Source organism: Haemaphysalis longicornis, unplaced genomic scaffold, assembly GCF_048455015.1.
Source record: "Haemaphysalis longicornis isolate Haplotype H1 unplaced genomic scaffold, Haemaphysalis longicornis Haplotype H1 scaffold_7, whole genome shotgun sequence".
Taxonomy (NCBI): domain Eukaryota; kingdom Metazoa; phylum Arthropoda; class Arachnida; order Ixodida; family Ixodidae; genus Haemaphysalis; species Haemaphysalis longicornis.
Window position 1 is genome coordinate 100,118,449 of NW_027526422.1, and position 9,595 is coordinate 100,128,043.

General features: G+C 46.8%; 2 non-coding genes across 2 annotated transcripts; both read right to left on the reverse strand.

The window, feature by feature from the left end:
- Positions 1-1,270: 1,270 nt before the first annotated feature.
- Positions 1,271-1,358, reverse strand: Trnay-gua (transfer RNA tyrosine (anticodon GUA)). The gene is given in 2 exon segments: positions 1,271-1,306; positions 1,322-1,358. It is a non-coding gene; the product is annotated as a tRNA-Tyr (tRNA).
- Positions 1,359-4,493: 3,135 nt separating this feature from the next.
- Trnay-gua (transfer RNA tyrosine (anticodon GUA)) lies at positions 4,494-4,581 on the reverse strand. The gene is given in 2 exon segments: positions 4,494-4,529; positions 4,545-4,581. It is a non-coding gene; the product is annotated as a tRNA-Tyr (tRNA).
- Positions 4,582-9,595: the final 5,014 nt, after the last annotated feature.

Sequence of the window (9,595 nt, forward strand, 5' to 3'; positions counted from 1 at the left end):
CCGTTGTGTTTGGCGCTGACGTTCTGTTTTGCTGGGTTTTTTTTTTCATATGGGGAGAAATGAAGGGGCAGTAACCGTAGTTTTTAATAGCCCGCCATGAATAAGGTCATCCAATCAAGCCACGCAGAAGTGCACGGCAAACGAAAATGGGCGATGAAAAAAGTTGGCCTCGCATCTGCTCACTTCGTTGCGAATGTTGACAAAAGACGATAGCCGTCTGGCGTCCCTGCCAAGTAAATGTCTCCCTTCTCTTTCCCGCACACCTGTCATGCTTTTTCTCTCCAGTATCGCTCCTCCAAAGATAAACAAACTAGCGGATAGCTCAAGCCAATTTAAATTTATCGCGTTCCACTGCTCCACGCCGAATGCCTCGATACCAGAGCTGCCATCAGAGACGCGCGTGAATCGAGGCAACCTAGTTACTCCTGATGCGTTCCAAGCAGAACGTGGAAACTTTCCAGTGGAACATTTCGTTACTGTTGCCGTTTGATTTCTTAAAATGACGGTAGTGAAATAGCGGGTGACCGCTGTTGTATTTTTATGGACGAAGCTTGGATTAAGTCAACCATTCGTGTATTTTTAATAAATAAAACACTGCGAGTATCACTTATGTATTGATTTCCTGCCCAATGTAAGCGTAATATTTTGCTTTGGCTAAGCAATGTTGACAAATACGAACATTGCCACCGGACTAAGCCGTTTTGATTTGGCTGCGGGTATATGAACGTATTGTGGAGCATCTGTTTTACTTTGGCCAAGTGGGTGAATCGAGGAAAGACCATACTAAAACAAGACGGAACATTAGCCTTGTAACCAGATTAAATTCGATACATAGCTATGTAATCTGCGGCGTTCACTTTCCCATGTGTGTATCTGTAACGAACTAAGTCTGTAGCACTGCTACCAACGTTAGCGGTGTTTCGACCCTGAATTTACTGCTCGAGTTTTTCGACAACTCAACTTTCCACTCTGTCTGTGTTGTACCCTGTGTGGTACAAAATGTTACAACTTGTATTTAGGCCAGCGGCAGCGTTTGTCGATTTTGGGTGTGTTTCCGTTTTGTAATGTGTATTTGTTACCTGAGGCATAATTGCATCGAGGCATGTTATGTATCTGCTTCGATGGACAAATAAACCTCTTTAAACAGACAGACAAACAGACAAACAGAAAGACTATATTAAAAAGAAACCACGCAAGTTTGCTCGCTTAGGAAGGAGTTGCAACTGCCTCTAAGTAGCGCACCATGGGAAGAAACCAAAAAAAAAACAATTCCGTCGAGCCGGATTCGAACCAGCGACCTATGGATGTCAGCAGGGCACCTCTACAGTCCACCGCTCTACCAACTGAGCTATCGACGGGCATGGCGTGGACCCTTACGTCTCACCGTCCGTTCGCCGAGAGCAATTACGACTGGGGCTTCGAGGTAGCTGGCTGTACTTTTTGCCTGTATTGTGAATTGTGGCTGGCGATTGTTTTGGATTCACTTTGTTTTTGGGAGTCGCGCCGCTGTCTGTTCCAACAACGTGCGTGTTTTGAGCAGTCTGGCTAATCTTCTGTAGCAGTAATGAAAGTCGACTTAGTTGGTATAGTTGTATTCTTCTAACAGCACTAAGACGACGGGGACAAAGAAGCACCGTGCTCGCCCTCATTTCTTTGTTCCCGTCGTCTCAGCGCTATTAAAAGAACCTAATTTTCTGTTACATTCATTCCCATTTCCTACTTGTGCTTTTACCTATGCTATGTTCTTTTCTTTTCAAAGCTGTTAGTGTATTGCAAATGAGAGCCTGATTGACGATACTTTCCTGGGAGTCACAAATCTCGGAAGCAGTAAGCGGACCCTCAAATGAAAAATGCCTTAAGACAAAAGTTCTTCCCTAAGTCAGATGAAACAATGAATAACCATAAACGTAGCAATCCTCGCTTCCCTCGACTCCCTGCATGCGCTGGGCATAGTCTTCTCGGTTAAAATGTTAGGATATTTTGTATCTCCGAATTTTTTCCAGTGGGTGGTGTGGACTGGCGCACCGTCTAAACCAGCAGCGCATAGGCAACACTGCACCTCCTGCCCCTACTTCATGGGATCCCTTAAATTAGTGGTAGCCCATTCCAACTACAACCATTGGAGAGACTGCACGGGCTCGATTTTCGGCCGCGGTGGCCGCTTTTCCGATGGAGGCGAAAAGCAAAAACACCCGTGTGCACGAGATGTCGGCGTACGTTGAAGATTTCCAGGTGGTCAAAATGAATCCGGAGCCCTACACTACCGCGTGCCTCATCGCCTGCGTTGCGTCGGCGCGTTAAACCCTGCAATCCTCCCCTGAGGACCGGCCACCCCGGCCGCCTGCTCTACCGGCCGGGGCACCCCAACATTCTCTACCCCTAATCCTGGCCCTGGCCACGGCACCAATTTGTTGAAAACAGAAGATCGGTCAAGGCACAGAGAGGACCACATTATTGCGTCCTCAGCGGCCAGAATCGTTCAAAAAGCACTAATGGTGATAACCTAATTGAATAAAGAATTGAATATATTAACTTCCCACGTCAGCCATACCAGCCTCAGATGCAACCGAGAGAAAAGGAGGCGGCCCGACTGTGTTTTGTGGGGGTTTGCAGAATTAGCCGCAACTGGAGCTAGCGAGAGGAAATAAAGGTAAAAACTCCTAAGCGAGATTACTCAAATGGAGCGTTCGCTATCTTTCCAGGAGCTTATGTCCGCCCATACAACTCTATGTATGTTTATCCTGCAGGCGTGAACTGGCTTGTAATCAATTGCAGTTTATCCGTACAAAAACAATGAGTCCTTTAAGAAATACCCCATATGGCCCATGCGTACTTATATGGAGGGTATCGTATGACGCGTTACTGACACACCTACGCACTGGCGGACGGAAGAATATCTTTTGGGCGGCGGAAGGGGGAGGGGAAGGGAGGGGGCATAGCCGAAGGGGTCTAAGAGTGCTTTAGAATTAAATTTATTAAAAGATTACTAACAGGAAAATTGTATTAATAAGAAAACAGCGCAACGCCATCGCCCTAACAATTAAAAGCCGGAAATCAGCCCCAAATCATCTCTAGGCAAGGTATACATTTGACGTTATCTTGTGGTCTCTCTACCTCACAATATGCATGACGCTAGTTTTGAACAAGGCAGGCATTCATGCACACCGCGAGGAACCACCGTGGGTTCGAGCTAATTGAGCACGCTCACGATACTGAAACGCCGTCGCGCCAAAGGGCGACAAAGGAATATGCCCAGGATACGGAGGGAAGACGTTTATTTTATACTAACGTTCTAGTCACATATTTTACAGACCCAATTACATAATTTACAGTACAGGTATACGTACTTCCCGTTAGGTGAAAAGGGCGATGGGGCGCCACGCGCAAGTGTACGCGTCGTCGGCGCAAAGCCAGTGGGCTCTTAGTCAGGGCAAATTCCGGGGTGCGCGCACGTTGTGCGCGCGCGCATCGCCGTGCTGGCCGGATCGGCTCGCAGCAGCGAGGGAGACGGGGCCCATTCGCTCACAGGCGCGTACCGCACGGCGTGTTCGTCGAGTGGTAGGTACGGCCTTACTATATGCAAGCGTAGGGACAACAGGAGCAGCCTTGGGCACTGGCCGCAGCCGGAAGGGCTGGTGGGCTTTCGCCGGCGCAACAGAGTTGCCACCGGCTGGTAAAGAAAGCGTCACATACCTTCGGACAATGCCTTCGGCGTCCTGGCAGCGTCTCCCCGAACGGACCCCCGCGCAGGGCGCGCGTTCGCATCCCCGGCGAGAGTCGGGTTCGGGCATCGTTCAAACGGACCAATGAGGTGAGGTTAGCTCCGCTACCAGGGCGGAGCGCCCGCTGCGTGACAGTGTTTTATCGCCGCAACGGTCTCTGCAGGCTTCACCTCACGCACGAGTTTGAGAGACGGCTCGGCTCTACACAGTGGCGCCAAGACGAGCCGGAAGTTCGGGGAGAGAGGGGAAAGGCGCCGCGCGACGCCACAAACCCAGTGATCGCGCAATGGCTTGGGCGTCAGGATCCCCACAATCTACATTGTTTCGTGTGGGCATTGCCTTCAGCCTAGTGCTTTCATTGTGACTGTCTGGGTAGTGATGACGTATTTTAAACACATCGGGGGAGTGATTACGCCCCACACTACAAAACAATGCTGCCGCTTTTTTTCATATTTTTTTTACGTTTACCGCATGACCTACTTACGCGCTAACATTTTTCACCGCAAGTCTAGTTTCCTCCTATGCCGAGTGTGCGTCCATAAAGGGGCGCTTACGTTTCACTTGCGAAATGCATCCAGGTACCAGAACATTATGTCGATAAAGAGGCCAGTATCAATACACAGTACTGATACAGACACCCGCGTGGCTCATGTGGAGGATAATTTACAGGGGTTGATCCCAATACACCCTCTTTCTCCAATGGGACACGCACCCACACACGAACAGTAAAGTTTACGCAGTATGTTAAAAATGGAAGTAAAAAAAAACAACTCCGTCGAGCCGGATTCGAACCAGCGACCTATGGATATCAGTGCGAGACCTCTACAGTCCACCGCTCTACCAACTGAGCTATCGACGGCCACACAACCCGGGCGACACTGGCTTTGATTGCATAGACGCAGGTCCTCGCGTTCTTTTTTCTTTTTTTCTGGAGAGAGAAATCCAGAGCGAAGGCAGCGTTGCAAGCAAACACAGTATCGCTTCGAGGTCGAAGGATAAGGCTTCTGCCGCTACGGGAAAATGTAAAACTGGCCGGCGCTGCCGCCGCCGTCGGCGCCGTCATTTTCATGCAGCTGGCGTTGCGGTCTTTCCTTTGGCGAATAATACGCTGTGTGCTAAGAACTGTGTGTCTGTTCATTTTTTATTCGCCTTTTGTTCGTTTCTCTTCCTTTCCTTTTGACTGTGCTGGGCGTTAAAGTCTTCCTTTCCTACGCTGCACACAGGAGCACTTTGTTAGTATGTGGATGCTTCCTGTTCGCGCCGAAGGATTAGATGGTTCCAGCACTTGTGTTGTGCTGCACTTGTTTTCGTACTACTATAGTAACTTAGGGCTTGTTTTGTAACTAACTACACCTTATTTGTAATTCCTCTCGTCATTCTTGACTTGCTGCTCCGTGTTTAAGGTGGCAATGGTTTTTCAAGCTTTTTCAACAGCTTTTATTCCTGGTCTTCCCGCAACATGGTTGTGAAATAAACTAAATTCAATTCAATTCAGCCTTATACAATAACGAACGTCTTTTTTCGTTACTGGGGGGTTGGTCTTCTTTTGAGACAACCTCTATGGACAATGATCCATAAAGAGCTGCCACTACATTCATATGGCATACGGTCTTCGTAGGCTGAACATGAGGAAGGAGTACCCTTTCATGCGGTGGTTTCAATTGTCCCGTATACGGTATTCGGAGCTCGGTATTCGGTACACGAGGCCTCCGCATCAGTGCCTCCTAAAAAGCGTATCCAAATTTCTTGAAGTGCAGAGACGAATCTGGACGACCTGCGTTGCTTTAAGGAAATAACAAATACTGTGACCAGCTGCCTCAGGCAGGCTAAACGTGCTCACCTTTTCTAGATGTTCAACGCTTAAAGTATTACAAAAAAAAACGATATTTCATGGAAAAGACTTACCAGTGCTCTGGGCAGACAGCATAAACATGCGCAGGGTACGGAACAAATTTTGAACAGCGCGCCCTCGTCTGTCGCGAAGCTGGCTAACGCAGTTAACGCTTTTTCGTACCTCTTGATAACAGCTCTTACAATGCGGGTTCTTTGGATTATGATATGTTAAGACTAGTAACGCAATGACCACATCCTGAGCTATGGACGTAAAAAAACGGCGTGTCACGCAGTTCGGTTGGCTGAGGCGTGAATTGACGCCGTTTTGTACAGATTTTACGACAGTTCGGCAACTGTGTGAACCTGGCCTTAGTTGCCACCCAGTGACTGTAATAGCGCGGCGTCCTATCCCCAACTGATGCGGATGATATATTCCGCACGTTCTCATCTTTTGGTAACTGCAAAGAACGTGACGCCGATCACATTCCAATACGACAAGTTGAGTACACATTGAATATCACCTGCCCTGTCCTTGAGCAGGGGAACAACACCGCTTTCGAAAAAGCCGTTCTCCCAACACGCATGCAGCTGGCTAAATTGAGCGTTATACTTAAAGGTGGCGATGGAAATGAACTAGCTAGCTATCGACCAATAGCAATCCTTCCCGTGTTCCCAAAGGTCTGGAAAAACTAATCAGTGAAAGAATCTCTGCTTTTTGTGAGAAACACCCCGTAATAGCTAATTCACAGTTTAGATTTTGAAAATATCTCTCAACCGAATCTGCGCTTCTAACACAATAAGAAATAATTCTACAGGGAATTGAGGACAAGCTGGTAACATTGGGAGTTTTCGTAATTTCTCGAAGGCATTCGATCGAATTAAGCAAGCTATATTATTTAAAAATCTCTGATATTATGGTTTTAGAGGTGTATGTTTCACTTTTCTAGAAAGCTACCTTCAATTCGGATGCCAGGCGTTTCTAATATCTTATTAAAAGGCAATTAAAATGTTTGCCCCAGGGAAGCATCATCGGGTATTTATCCTTCTTACTTTATATTAATGACGTGGTTAATGTCGACGGCTCTTTCAGATTTGTTATTTATGCAGACGGCACCACTTTACTCTTTTCTGCTGATGATACTACGAAATTACTACGTGATGCAAACAATGTGCCAATAAAACTGATTGATTGAATAATTGTAGGGTTTAGCGTGCCGACGCAACTCAGGCGATGAGGCGCGCCGTAGGGGAGGGCTCCGGAATAATTTTGATCACCTGGGGATCCTTAACGTGCGTCGAAATCTCGTTAACCCGGGCGTTTTTGCTTTTCGCTTCCATCATAAAAGCGTCCGGCGTGGCCTGGAATCGAACCCCCGTCCACGTGCTCAGCAGCACAACGCCTTAGCCACTGAGCCATAGGGCCGGGTGGCAATAAAACTTCTAAAACAAAGGCAGTGCTGTTGAGACCAGTAAATTATAAAGCAAGTATTCGCAACCGCTTATGCATTGGTTCTTTGAGCCCTCTAAATTGTTTCGTATATGAGAAGCCTTGGCGTTGTTTTTGAGGAACACTTAACATGGAATAAACACGTCGAAAAGGTTTCGAGCAAACTTGCGCGCGTCGTTGGTGTCCTTAAAAGGTTACAGTTTTTCCTACCGCAGAAAATAAAACTGGTTATTTACCATGCCTTTTTTTTCTCTCAGCTTTATTTACTGCCCATTAACTTGGCGACGTACGACGGGAACCAATATTGCTAGACTACATCTACTACAAAAGAAATCCGCGCGAGTCGTCTCCAACTCTTCTTACGATGCTCACACCGAACCGACTTTTGTAAACTTCGGTGTTTGTCCAGTTCAAGCACTGCATGACGAAAGACCTATTAATTGCTACAACACTGAATTAAAAAACTAATAGTAATTTTATTAGAAAACTGCCGAACCTGACTCCAAGTCATAACATTCATAAGACTCGTCATACAGAAGCATGGTTTGTGTGCTACCCACGTACCAATTACGGAACCAATTATTGTGCTGCACTTTACCATTTATGTTAAATTGACTTATACAATGAATTATGCTGTTTTGGTAGTATTGCTGTTTTTGGAATTTTTGTGGTTCACCTTATTGCTGCTGTGCAAACCTCTTGTTGCGTTGCATCCATTATGCTTGATTCTAATATGAATTGGTTATGATGCTGCCATGAGCTGTGAATTTTCTTGTAACATTGATTTTGCGTGTAATTTGTTTTATTTGTAATGTATCAGCGGAGAAATTAGTTTTATTAATACATTAGCGGGCACGGAACCCGTCTAGTCGCTTCTGTTGGCTATTTTTGGTGCTCCTGACATCTGTATTCTGTTAATGTCAAATGTCAAAGACTGATTAATTATTTTTATTGCTTGTTTGATTTCATGATTAATTAAAGGTTCCGGTTCCTTAGTGGCTACCAAGGGTTAAAGCCCTGACCACACATCAACAATTCTGACAAAGTCGACCCTTATTTTAATTGGTCGCGTAGAAACATGTTTCAGGTGTAAATATTCCTTGCTCGTGCTGCGTTGAGTGCTACGTTAGCGACAGGTAACAAAAACAAAAAAGGTGGTATAGGGGTTTCAGGCTCGTCTCGGTTTCCGGAGGACCCGTGTTCGTCTACCCCCCCCCCCCCCCCCCCCCCCCCAGAAAATATTTGCCTAATTTTCTTCCCAACTCAATTAGGTGGTCTGTTAATGGGACAAGAAGTGTGGGATCGTTCTGAGCATTGATTAACTTATTTTGTATTCCTTAAAACTTGGTCCATATTGTGCGCCTTTCTTCTGGTTTTTTTACACAATATAGTTTATTGCTTTCGCCCATTATATCAAGAAATACTTTTGAAGTACGGCCGACGCTTTCGTATCTAACGAATATAGCCTCAGTGCGCCGACATTTGCGTCTTCTAGGTTATCAACACGGTTCAGCACAAGGTATTGCAACGTCCCACTTCTCACCGGAAACGATGTATTCAACACAAACGACGACACTTTCGCAGAACGGCTGCACTCCTCCACCAGGCGGCGAACCTGTGCTTGATACTGCCTTGCGGTCTGGGAGAGGAACGTTATGAATGTTCGTACCGCTTGTGTCGTCTCGTCGTGGGAATCTTTGGATGCACAGGTGAGTTTCAGGACAAGCCGCGTGAATCCAGTAGAAGGTGCTTCAAGAATATCCACGATGGACGGCAGCTGTTCAACTGCGCGCGTAGCCTCTCTTTGGACGACCAACTTAGCACGACGCAAATTGGGGAACGTGCAAAGTTCTGAAAGAACGAAGCAAGTGCCAATCAAGCCGTGAATGCATATTATCTCAAGGTTGCGGCATGTGGACAGCACCACAAGTTAAAAGCTTTGCAGCATGTAAGCGTCAAACGAGAGCTTACGTAGTGAATCCCGGAAACTTTGTATGAAAACATCTAGCGGCTCTTCTTTGATTCGCAGTCCGGGAACTTCGACGCAATCCAGTGAGATTTCGGGAAGAAAATCGGAGGCGAATCAGCCGTTCCCAGGGTGCCGGTTCACCTTCAAAATTCTTAGCTTTCGGAACCCCTGAAGTGCCTGAGCTGCAGGTACTCCATTCATGTTGAAGAGATTGCGGACCTCAAGCGACTCTAGATTCGGACACCAACCGGAGCCCGCCAAAAGGGCATTTGTATAGATAGTTGTCACCTGCATGCTCTTGAGGTGCTGAAAATGACTCGATATTTCAAATAAAGTGTGGACAGTTCGCGATTATCTTCAGATTTTGTAATCGAGGGCAGCTTCTGCCGGTGTGTCTGATAATGTTTTCGCCAATTCCCGTTCGCCGGACACTTCTAGAGATATCAACTCCGACACAATCTCCAAGACGTAGAGGTACTCATTCAAAAACAGGGACCAACCCCGAAGCCCTACCGATGTCAGAGACTCGCAGCTCCGCAAGATCCCTGGCATGGCTCGAATTAGATAGCGCCCGGCTTGGCTGGCCAGCTCCTTTAGAAGACCGAAACGGTGACTCATCGATGC